This window comes from Myotis brandtii, unplaced genomic scaffold (assembly GCF_000412655.1).
Source record: "Myotis brandtii unplaced genomic scaffold, ASM41265v1 scaffold456, whole genome shotgun sequence".
Taxonomy (NCBI): Eukaryota; Metazoa; Chordata; class Mammalia; order Chiroptera; family Vespertilionidae; genus Myotis; species Myotis brandtii.
In genome coordinates this window covers 5,502,032-5,512,835 of record NW_005367431.1, presented here as the reverse complement: position 1 = coordinate 5,512,835, position 10,804 = coordinate 5,502,032, and the positions used below count along the sequence as shown (strand labels likewise).

General features: G+C 47.6%; 1 long non-coding RNA gene across 1 annotated transcript in view; it reads right to left on the bottom strand.

Annotated features, from left to right (window-relative positions):
* Window positions 1–1,336: 1,336 nt before the first annotated feature.
* Window positions 1,337–10,804, bottom strand: part of LOC106727641 — a 24,686-nt gene continuing 15,218 nt past the window's right edge. Inside the window, exons 3-4 of the long non-coding RNA XR_001363874.1 lie at window positions 7,196–7,199; window positions 1,337–1,360 (exon numbers count right to left, since the gene is read on the bottom strand). This is a non-coding gene — a long non-coding RNA (uncharacterized LOC106727641). The remainder of the gene's footprint in view (window positions 1,361–7,195; window positions 7,200–10,804) is intronic.

Genomic DNA, 10,804 nt, shown 5'->3' with positions numbered 1-10,804 from the left:
CACTGGGGATGTGCCCACAACCAAGGTACATGCCCTTGACTGGACTCAAACCTGGGACCCTTGAGTCTGCAGGCTGACGCTCTATCCACTGAGCCAAACAGGCTAGGGCTAACAGCTTCTTTTTTTTTTCTTTTTTAAAAATATATTTTATTGATTTTTTACAGAAAGTAAGGGAGAGAGATAGAGAGTTAGAAACATCGATCAGCCGTCTCCTGCACACCCCCCACTGGGGATGTGCCCGCAACCAAGGTACATGCCCTTGACTGGAATCGAACCTGAGACCCTTCAGTCTGCAGGCCAACGCTCTATCCAGTGAGCCAAACCAGCTACAGCAGCTAACAGCTTCTTAAACAGCCTTCCTGGCTCCAGTCACTTCAGCCAGGGGATCTTTCTGAGACACCAATCCTATCCCTGTCTTGCTCTAAACCAGTGGTTCTCAACCTGTGGGTCGAGACCCCTTTGGCGGTCGAATGACCCTTTCACAGGGGTCGCCTAAGACCATCCTGCATATCAGATATTTTCATTACGATTCATAACAGTAGCAACACTACAGTTATGAAGTAGCAAAGAAAATAATTTTATGGTTGGGTCACAACATGAGGAACTGTATTTAAAGGGCCAGAAGGTTGAGAACCACTGCCTTGGAGCCTTCAGTTTACAATCCGAACTTCAGCATCCAACCCTTCTCTTCCCATGTAATGCTCACCTGGGCAGAGTGGCACCTTCCTCTCCACACTACCTCCTCAGCATGGAGCACCAGCAGGGACATTCACTGAGCTCATACTAAGTGCTCAATATCATGGCAAGTCACTTGTCTTTACAGCTTCATCTCCGCCTCATGAGAAAACTGAGGAAGCGGGGGGGTTGGGTAACTCGCCCAAGGTCACACAGCTAGTAAGTAGCAGAGTCGGGATTCGTACCCAGGTCTCCCTAGCTCCAAAGCTGGTGCTCTTCACTGCTCTGACCTGGAGCCACCTCCTCCCAATTGGATCGTGTTTTCAATTCTTGTGTCTTTCCTGGTGTCTAACAGGGTGCCTGTCATACGGTGGGTGCTTGTTGAATGAACAATCAACTCTACTCACACTCCCATTTGGTTCTTACAACAACCCTGGGAACTACAGAAGTTTAAATTTTGTATTATGTAATATATTTTTAAAATATATGTTTATTGATTTCAGAGAGGAAGGGAGAGGGAGAGAGAGATAGAAATATCAATGATGAGAGAAAATCATTGCTCTGCTGCCTCCTGCACTCCCCTACTGGGGATCAAGCCCGCAACCCTGGCATGTGCCCTTGACCGGGATCGAACCTGGGACCCTTCAGTCCGCAGGCCAATGCTCTATCCACTGAGCCAAACCGGCTAGCGCTTATTATGTAATATTTGATGAATACAAAAAATGTCAGATGAATGTCTTGTTTGTGAAAATAAACATCCACGAATCCACTGCCCCAACTTAGGAACTTGAACTTCACCAGCCCTGTTGGAGCCACCTGTGAGCCTTCCACTTCTATTCCTTGCCGCACTCCAAAGGCCCACACAATCCTTAATTTGTGGTCCCCACTTAACGCTTTGGAAAAAAATACTGTCACCATATGGGAATGAATCCTATACAACATATTGTTTTGTTTGCTTTTTGACCTTCATATAAATAGTATAATGCACATGCATTCCTCATTGGCTTGATTTTTTTTTTATTGTTTTTTTGTTTGTTTGTTTGTTTGTTTTTACAGAGAGGAAGGGAGAGGGATAGAGAGTTAGAAACATCAATGAGAGAGAAACATCGATCAGCTGCCTCCTGCACACTCCCTACTGGGTATGTGCCCGCAACCAAGGTACATGCCCTTGACCGGAATTGAACCTGGGACCCTTCAGTCTGCAGGCCGACGCTCTATCCACTGAGCCAAACCGGTTAGGGCCACAATTTTGCATTTTAGCTGTCACTCATTTTTTCCAGCTGTCTAGTACTCATTGTCTAAATAGACGGCTACTTTATCCTTTGTCTGGTCAGTGGGTATGTAGGTTGTTTCTAGTGTTTTGCCATGATCGTTCTTCTACCATGTCTCTTGGTGCACACACACTCACACACATGGGGACTTTCTCTAAGCTACATGCCTAAGATTGAAATTGTGGGTCATCAAGTCTGCTCGCGTTTAGCTTTACAAGTGCGGCCGATTGCTTTCCTACGTGCTTGTACCCCTGCACCCTCTCCCCTTCCTCTGCCACAGGGCATGAGAGTTCCGGTTGCTCCACACCCTCACCAGCATTCAGTATGATCAGACTTCTTCCTCAGTCTTCATTTGCATTTCCCTAATGAGATGGAGCATCTTTTCATTTGTTTATTTTGCATTCTGGTTTCTTTTTCAGTGAATTTCCTGTTCAAGCCTTTTGCCCACTTTTTTTTTTTAAAAAAAAGGTTTTTACTTATTTCTTATTGCTTTGAAGTATTCTCAGGGAAGTTCACAGGAGACAAAGTTGGATCCCAAACCCACATCTATTTGATTCTAGGGTCCTTTACACCAATCCCTTTGCCTCTCATTCATTCATTCATTCATTCCTCAAATGTATTGGAGAGGGAGTAGAGAGTTATGGTTAAGAGTGTAGACTCTGGCCTGGCCAGCATGGCTCAGTGGTTGAGCATCAACCTATGAACCAGGAGTTCACAGTTCGATCCCCAGTCAGGGCACATGCCCTGTGGGCTCCATCCCCAGTATGGGTTGTGCAGGAGGCAGCCAATTGATGATTCTCTCTCATCATTGATGTTTCTATTTCTCTCTCCTTCTCCCTTCCTCTCTAAAATCAATAAAAATATATATTAAAAATAAAAAAGAGTGTAGACTCTGGCCCTTGCCAGTTTGGCTCAGTGGATAGAGTGTTGTTTTGGTCCTGGGGACCAAAGGGTCCCTGGTTTGATTCCGGTCAAGGGCAGGTACTTTGGTTGCAGGCCCTGGTCAGGGCGCGTGCAGGAGGCGACCCAATCAATGTGTTTCTCTCACATCGATGTTTCTCTTTGTCGTTCCCTCTCTCTTCCAAAAATCAATGGAAAAATATCCTCGGGTGAGGATTAACAACAACAACAACAAAAGAGTGTAGACCTGGAGCCCCCCGCCTGGATTTTAAGCTCTTCTCTGCCACTCACTAGCTATAACTGTGGGTAAATTTCTAGCAAATTGTACATTAGTTTCCTTACCTCTCTTACAGGGTTAATGTGTAGGGACCAAATGAGTTAATTCATAGAAAAGCATGTAGGACTATATCCAACACAGTCAGTGCTGAACCACTAGTTACATGCCGGGCACTATGCCAGCAGGGGACTTGTCCTGGGGACATGGGGGTGAAAAGAAGACAAGGACATTGCCCGCATGGAGCTCCCTGTCCAGTGGAAGAAGTGGACACAAAACAAGTAAATAAACACATACATACATACATACATACATACATACATACATACATAAAATAATGTGGCTCGCGATAAGGGCAAGGAAGAAAACCAAACGGTGACACGACAGACTGACCGGGCACTGGCCCAGCTGGTGGTCATGCAGGGAAAGCCCTCTGAAGGAGGTGACATTTAGGCTGAGGTGTGGAGGTTGAGAAAGAGCCACTCAGGCAAAGAGCAGGGGAGAGTAGCCCATTAGAGTAAAGGACATGTGCAAAGGCCCTGGGGCCGGAAGAACATGGCGAATCCAAGAGGCTGCAAGGAGAGCAGCCTGGCTGGAGCCAAGTGCGCAAGGAGGTGGAGGCAGGAGAGGATGGTGCGGAAGGAAGCCACCGGGGGAAAGGTCTGAGGTTGATTCTGAGGGCAGTGACTGAGAGGCTTTGGGCCGTGGAGTGCTGTGACCTGGTTTATGTTTTTAAAAGGTCACTTCAACTGCCCTGTGAGGCTCAACTATCTATGAATTCATCTAAATACTTCTCATTACTACTAGTAATTTTAGTCAGTAACCCTTCTGCGCAAAGCAAAACTTCCCTTTATTGATCTTAAATTTACTGCTTTTGAGTTTCAAGGGGAGCCCCCTTCCGCCTCAGACCTGAGGGTTATCAGCCCCATGTGAGGTCTCTGGTCATTATTTTTTTTAAATATATTTTATTGATTTTTTACAGAGAGGAAGGGAGAGGGATAGAGAGTTAGAAACATTGATGAGAGAGAAACATCGATCAGCCGCCTCCTGCACACCTCCTACTGGGATGTGCCCGCAACCAAGGTACATGCCCTTGACCGGAATCGAACCTGGGACCCTTCAGTCCGCAGGCCGATGCTCTATCCACTGAGCCAAACCGGTTAGGGCTCTGGTCAGCATTTTTACAGAGGGTGAGAGGAGGGTCTCCCAGGTTGTGCCTTACCTGCTCTGTGAGGTTTTGCCACCTGTAAAATTAAAAGGACCAGAGTAGCCACCTCAGAGAGGCCGTGAGGATGAAAGGAGATGAAGCCTGACATCAGGGAGTGACCCACACGGGCCGGCTGCCATTGTGATGGTGATGATGGTGATGACAGTGATGATGATGGTGGGGATGACAGGGATTGTGCTGCGTGATCTTGGGCGAGTCACTGAACCTCTCCAGCCTGAGCTGAAAAATAAAATAAAGATGTAAAATAAACCTGTGAAATAAGATTGTTGGACCAGATGACCTGTGGGACCAGCCCAGCTCTGATGTCCTGGGATTCTCTGATTTAGACTCTCTCTTCCTCCTTTTGACCTCTCCAGGTCCCTCGCTTTCCTGAAATTCTGTTGTTCCCTGACTACACATGATGAGAGACAGAGGAGCAAGGAAGAGTGAAAACCAGGAGGCCTGAGGTTCCGGCTGGGACATTTACAGCGGGGTCCTCGTCCCAGGGCATTTAACTAACACACTCAAGCGCAGGAGAAGGAGAGAAGAGAGCGAGATGCCTGAGTCACTGCTGCCGAGTCACGCTCCCACCTACCCCGTGAGCTCTCACACCTTGATGGGGACACGATGTCATGGGACCTACCAACAGCCCCTTCCCCCCTCCCAACCCATCGGTCCCCAGTTGCCCCACGCCCAGCAGAGTGTGGGCTCTTTCCATGCCGAGCGTGATTCAGGGATTCCAAGGTTTTATATACCGTGTGCCTCTAAATACAAGCCAACCGTTCCATCTGGTGTCAGTGGAAGCCACGGCTGTCTGTAACAACACCAGAGAAAGGACCTGCCGTAGTCACGGCCAGCTGATGGCTAACCCTGCTTCCTGTTTCACTGGGAAAACAGAGGCGACGGGAGGAAACTTCCCCACTCTCCCACTTCAGCCTCCACTCACCTGCCACTTCTGTGCGGGTTCTCTGCCCCCCCCCTCCCCCCAGGTTTACTGCTAAGACCACGCCCTCCACTTGGCTGCACTGGGTCCCCTTGCTTACTCCAGGCCACCCTCCAGCAGCCCCTCTCCGTCCAGCAGCCTTGGGTTTCCTCCCCTTCTGGTTCATTCCCATCGGCACACAGTCACGGGATGTTTAACCCATCCCGCCTTAAACACACTACACATGCATGCGGTCAAGGACACTTTTCTCTGCTTCTCTTTACACTAAAACTTGTCCAAGAGCTTTCCTGATCAACCATCTTTTTAAAAAAATATGTTTTTATTGATTTCAGAGAGGAAGGGAGAGGGAGAGAGATAGAAACATCAATGATGATAGAGAATCATTGATCGGTTGCCTCCTGCACACCCCCACACTGGGGATCAAGCCCGCAACCTGCACATGTGCCCTGACCTGGAATCGAACCATAACCTCCTGGTTCATAAGTTAATGCTCAACCACTGAGCCATGGTGGCCAGGCCAGATGGACAATCTTAATTGTTCCTTTCCCTTTCTCTCTTCAACTCACGCTAGTTGGGCTTTCACCCGCACCACTCCACTGAGACTGCTCTTGTCAAGGTCATCGATGACCTTGTGCTGCCCAATGTAACGGTAACTTTTCGGTCCTCACCATCAGCATCTGACCAGGTGATTGAGCCCTCCTACAGGTGCACGTCCTTCCTGTATCTTCCCGGACCCCACTCTCTCGGTTCCCCTCTCACCTCACAGGACCCCTGTCTGGTCTCCTTCTCCCCCATCTTCCTGGTGTCCACATGCTGGCATTCCCTGCAGGTTGGCCCTTGGACCTCTCCACTTCCCTCACTGCCTTTCCCAGTGAGCTCCCATTGGTCCCAAGGCTTTTCATATGCCTAGTACACTGATGACTCGAGATTTGCCTCTTCAGCCCAGACCTTCCCACTTAATGCAGCCAAACTGAACTCATATATATAACTAGGTGGGGTCCCTTGGCCTGGCCTGTGGGGATCATCAGGCTGAAACCGGCTCTACATCCCCCAGGGGGTCCTGGATTGTGAGAGGGCAGTTCTCGGGTGACACACTCCAGAATCGAGCTCCCTCCTCTCTGGTTCTGGGTGTGTCACCTGAGAACCACAGCTGCCAAATCACCACAGCTCAGCAGCTCCTGCATTGAGCGTCTGCCCCCCAGTGGTCAGTGCGCATCATAACTACAGGTCAGATGGTCGAACGGTTGGCCGGTCACTTAGGCTTTTATATATATAGATTTTAGAGAGGAAGGGAGAGGGAGAGATAGAAACATCAATGATGAGAGAGAATCATTGGCTACCTCCTGCACTGGGGATCGAGCCTACAACTCTGGCATGTGCCCTGACTGGGAATTGAACCATGACCTGGTTCATAGGTTGATGCTCAACCACTGAGCCACATTGGCCTGGCGGATCTCTTAATTTTTACCTCTAAACCTCATCCTCTCTTGGTTTTTCCATCTGGGAAAATGGCAACTCCATCCTTCCTGTTGCTCACACCACTACTCAGATTGTCCTTGATTTCTCTTATGCCCATATCTGATCCAGCACAAATACCACCAGCCCTGCCTTCTAAAGATGCCCGTAATCTGACCCTCACCACCTCCATGGCTGTTACCTGTGTCTGGGACCATCAGTTCTTGCCTGGATTTGTGTAACAACCTCCCCACAGAGCACCCTGCTTCCGCCCTTGCCCTGCCCTCCATGTTCTGGTCTCCATCTCATAGCCAGCAATGTCTTTTAGTAACATGAGTCAAATGACTTTATTTCTTTTTTCAAACCCTTCAGTGTTTGAAAAAAGAAATAAAGAAAATTCTAACACCTTTCCTCAAAGAAAATCCTAACACCCTTCCATTTCCTGAAGGTCCTCCGTGAGCCATGCACACCCTCCTTATTTCAGCTCCTCTTGCTGTCCCTCCCCTCAGCTCAGCTACACTGGCATCCCTGCTGCTCCTGGAGCAAACAAACACAATTGCACCTCAGGGCCTTTGCACTTGCTCTTGCTGCTCCCTAGAGAGGACGACTCTGGCCCATTCATCCATCCACAGGGCCCACCTCTGCTTTCCTGGCCACCCCCCATAAAACAGCATCCCTTCCCCTCTGCCACTGTCTAGCCCCTCTCCTGCTTCACGTTTCCGCATAGCACCCATCATCATCGAATGGACATGCTAAGCATTTTCTCGCTGATTTGTCTATCGTATGTCTCCCCTTAGAATGTCAGCTGCACAGAGGCAGAGGCTCTGTGACATCCTCTGCTGTGTTATCCAGAACGGTGCCTGGCTGCTAGGTGATGCTGAAGAAATACGTGTTAAATGAACGAAAGTGTGTGAACAATTGGGAAGCTATTTGTTGGTATCGACGGTGGCATCTTCCTACAGGGTTTTCAAACATTTGCTCATTCAACACATAGTTTATGGGGTATTTTATTTATGTGCCAACTTTAAAACCGAATCCCCAGGAAGATGAATTTCCACTTCACTCTCTGGGTCACGCCCCTCTCTGGGCTCCGTCTGTGAGATGGAGCCACCACACATTCAACATACATTTACTGAGTGTCTCACGTGCCAGCTGTTGTGCTAGGTTCTGAAATCCCAAAAAGAGCAATCAAAATAAGATCATCTCTGGAGAGAAAGGCAGGGATGGAAATATAGAATGTAATGTAAACACACAGTTGCTCGGAGCCTAAAAGCTGTGGTGAGGCCCTGGCTGGTTTGGCTCACTGGATAGAGCGTCGGCCTGGGGACTGACGGGTCACAGGTTCGATTCCGATCAAGGGCATGTACCTTGGTTGCGGGCACATCCCCAGTTGGGGGTGTGCAGGAGGCAGCTGATCGATGCTTCTCTCTCATCAATGTTTCTAACTCTCTATCCCTCTCCCTTCCTCTCTGTAAAAAAATCAATGAAATATATTTTTTTAAAAAAAAGCTTTGGTGAGGATGTGGGAACTGGAGCGTCTCCTGCATTTTCGTCACAACCATCGTGGAAGGCATGTCCTCCTGCCCCTGAATCTCCCTCCAGTCTAAGGAGTTTGTCACCCAAAGGCAACAGGACACAGGGACGTTCATTGAACTTTTATTTTCATTACTGGAGGCCCAGCGCACGAAATCGTGAGCAGGTAGGGTCCCCAGGCCTAGCCTGCGATCAGGGCCATCTCTATCCGCTCGCCAGGCCCCAGTCCCACCCCGCCACCGCCACCCACCCCGTTCCCCTCACCAGACCCCAGTTCCGCTCCACTGCCACCCACCCCAGTTCCCCTTACACCATCCAGAGATCGGAGCCTGCGGGCCCAGCGGAGGGGAGGGGGGGAGACCAAGAGGTGGTCAATGTACCTCATAGCTACTGGTGGAGCAGTTGTCCTGGTCGTTACGCCATTATGGCTGCTGGGCTTTTATTATATAGGATAGTGAAAAGTTGGAAACATCAATGCCCAACCACAGGGGGTTGGTTATGAAAATTGTCTTCGCTCCATACAATGGAACCTAAGTGGCCATTGAACATGACGCTGTGGAAAAATGTTTAGTGAAACGTGAGAAGATATTTGTGATGTATTATTAAAAATAAAAAAGTTTTTAAATTGCCGAACAACAAAGTAAAGCGTGACGTCGTTCCTATATTTACATATCTGTATGTGTTTAGATCCAGGAAGATGTTTAGAAAGAGGATGCCAACATGTTTAAAATGTGGTGGTTTCAATTGTTGACTCGAGGTGGTGGGTGTATGAGTGTTTATTGTGCTAGTCTTTAACCTTCCCGTGTGTTTGGGAAAAATACCTTACAATTAAAAAGTTGAAAGAAAATGTGGTTATTTTGGGGTAGAATGATTTGAGGATTTTTTCTTCTTTACACTTTATGTATTTTCTTTAATTTTCTCCAATGAGCATCTACTGCTTTGACAAAAAAAATAATGACGTAGATTTCAAAATAAAATACAGCTCTTGTCACACAAAATGTTTAAATTATTTATTTATTGAATCCTTACCCATGGATATTTTTCCATTGATTTTGAGAGAGAGTGGAAAAGAGAGGGAAAGACAGAGAGAAACATCGATGTGAGAGAAACACATCAATACATTGCCTCCTGCACACACCCTCTTGACCAGAATCAAACCTGGGACCCTTTGGTCCACAGGCCAACGCTCTATCCACTGATCCAAACTGGCCAGGGCTAAATAAATCTTTAAAAAGTACCCAGATAGTTGTTGTTTTTTTAAAGGGAATGTGACACAAATACCTATGAATAGAGAATTGGATACATGAATTGTGGTAGTCATACAAATATTGGGCTATTGTTTTTTAAAAAATAAGTGTTATAGAAAAGATGTTATAGTCCTTTGATAAGTGAAAAAACAGGCCGTAAAACAGTTTGTACAGGATTAAGCCATTTTTGAAAAAAGGAAAAGAGGAAACAACAATATATAATGCCCGCCCATAGGAAACACTGGAAATATCCACGCCAACACGTTAGCAGTCGTTTTCTTTGGGAAATGGAATTGCAGGTGTTTTTCCCCTTCCCTCTGCTTGCTTGTGTCATAAATCAGTGTGTCCCACAGAACTTTCTGCCCGATGGGAACGTTCTCCGGCCGCACTGTCCAGTACGGTGGCCGCGAGCCACGTGTGGCTACCGAGCACTGTACTTTTGTTTAAATACGTTTTTCTTGATTTTTTAGAGAGAGAGGGAGAGGGATAGAGAGATAGAAACATCATTGATCAGCTTCCTCCTGCACGCCCCCCACTGAGGATTGAGCCCACAACCCAGGCATGTGCCCTGACCGGGAATCGAACCAGTGACCTCTTGGTTCATGGGTCAACGCTCAAGCACTGAGCCATACCAGTGGGTGCTATTGAGCACTTTAGAGGTGGCTAGTGAGACTGAGGAATTGACTTTTATATTCCATTTAATTTTAATTAATTTTATTTTTAAAAGCCACGTGCAGGCCCAGCCGGCGTGACCTATGAACCAGGAGGTCATGGTTCGATTCCTGGTCAGGGCACATACCCGGGTTGTGGGCTGGATCCCCAGTATGGGGTGTGCAGGAGGCAACCGATCAATGATTCTCTATCATCATTGATGTTTCTATCTCTCTCTCCCTCTCCCTTCCTCTCTGAAATCAATAAAAAGTACATTTGAAAATAAAATAAAATAAAAAGTCACGTGCAGTAAGTGGCAACTGCATGGGGCAGCACAATTCTAAGTTGTTTGTAAAGAATACACATTGCTTTGCAAAGAGGAAAAAAGCTTGTCACTCTTTTTCTCTTGTTTGTCCGTTTGTTGTGCGCTGCTGCGTGCAGCACTCCTTTGGGATCTCAGGTGGAGCCAGTGAGTGTGAGGGCTCTGCAAACTGTCAAGTGCTGGAGAGCATTTATGATCTTGCTCCCTGGCATATGTCATCAGTTTGGCCCAAGTAAATTCTTTTTTAAAAAATATATTTTTAGCCCTGGCCGGCTTGGCTCAGTGGATGGAGCGTCAGCCTGCGGACTGAAGGGTCCCAGGTTCGA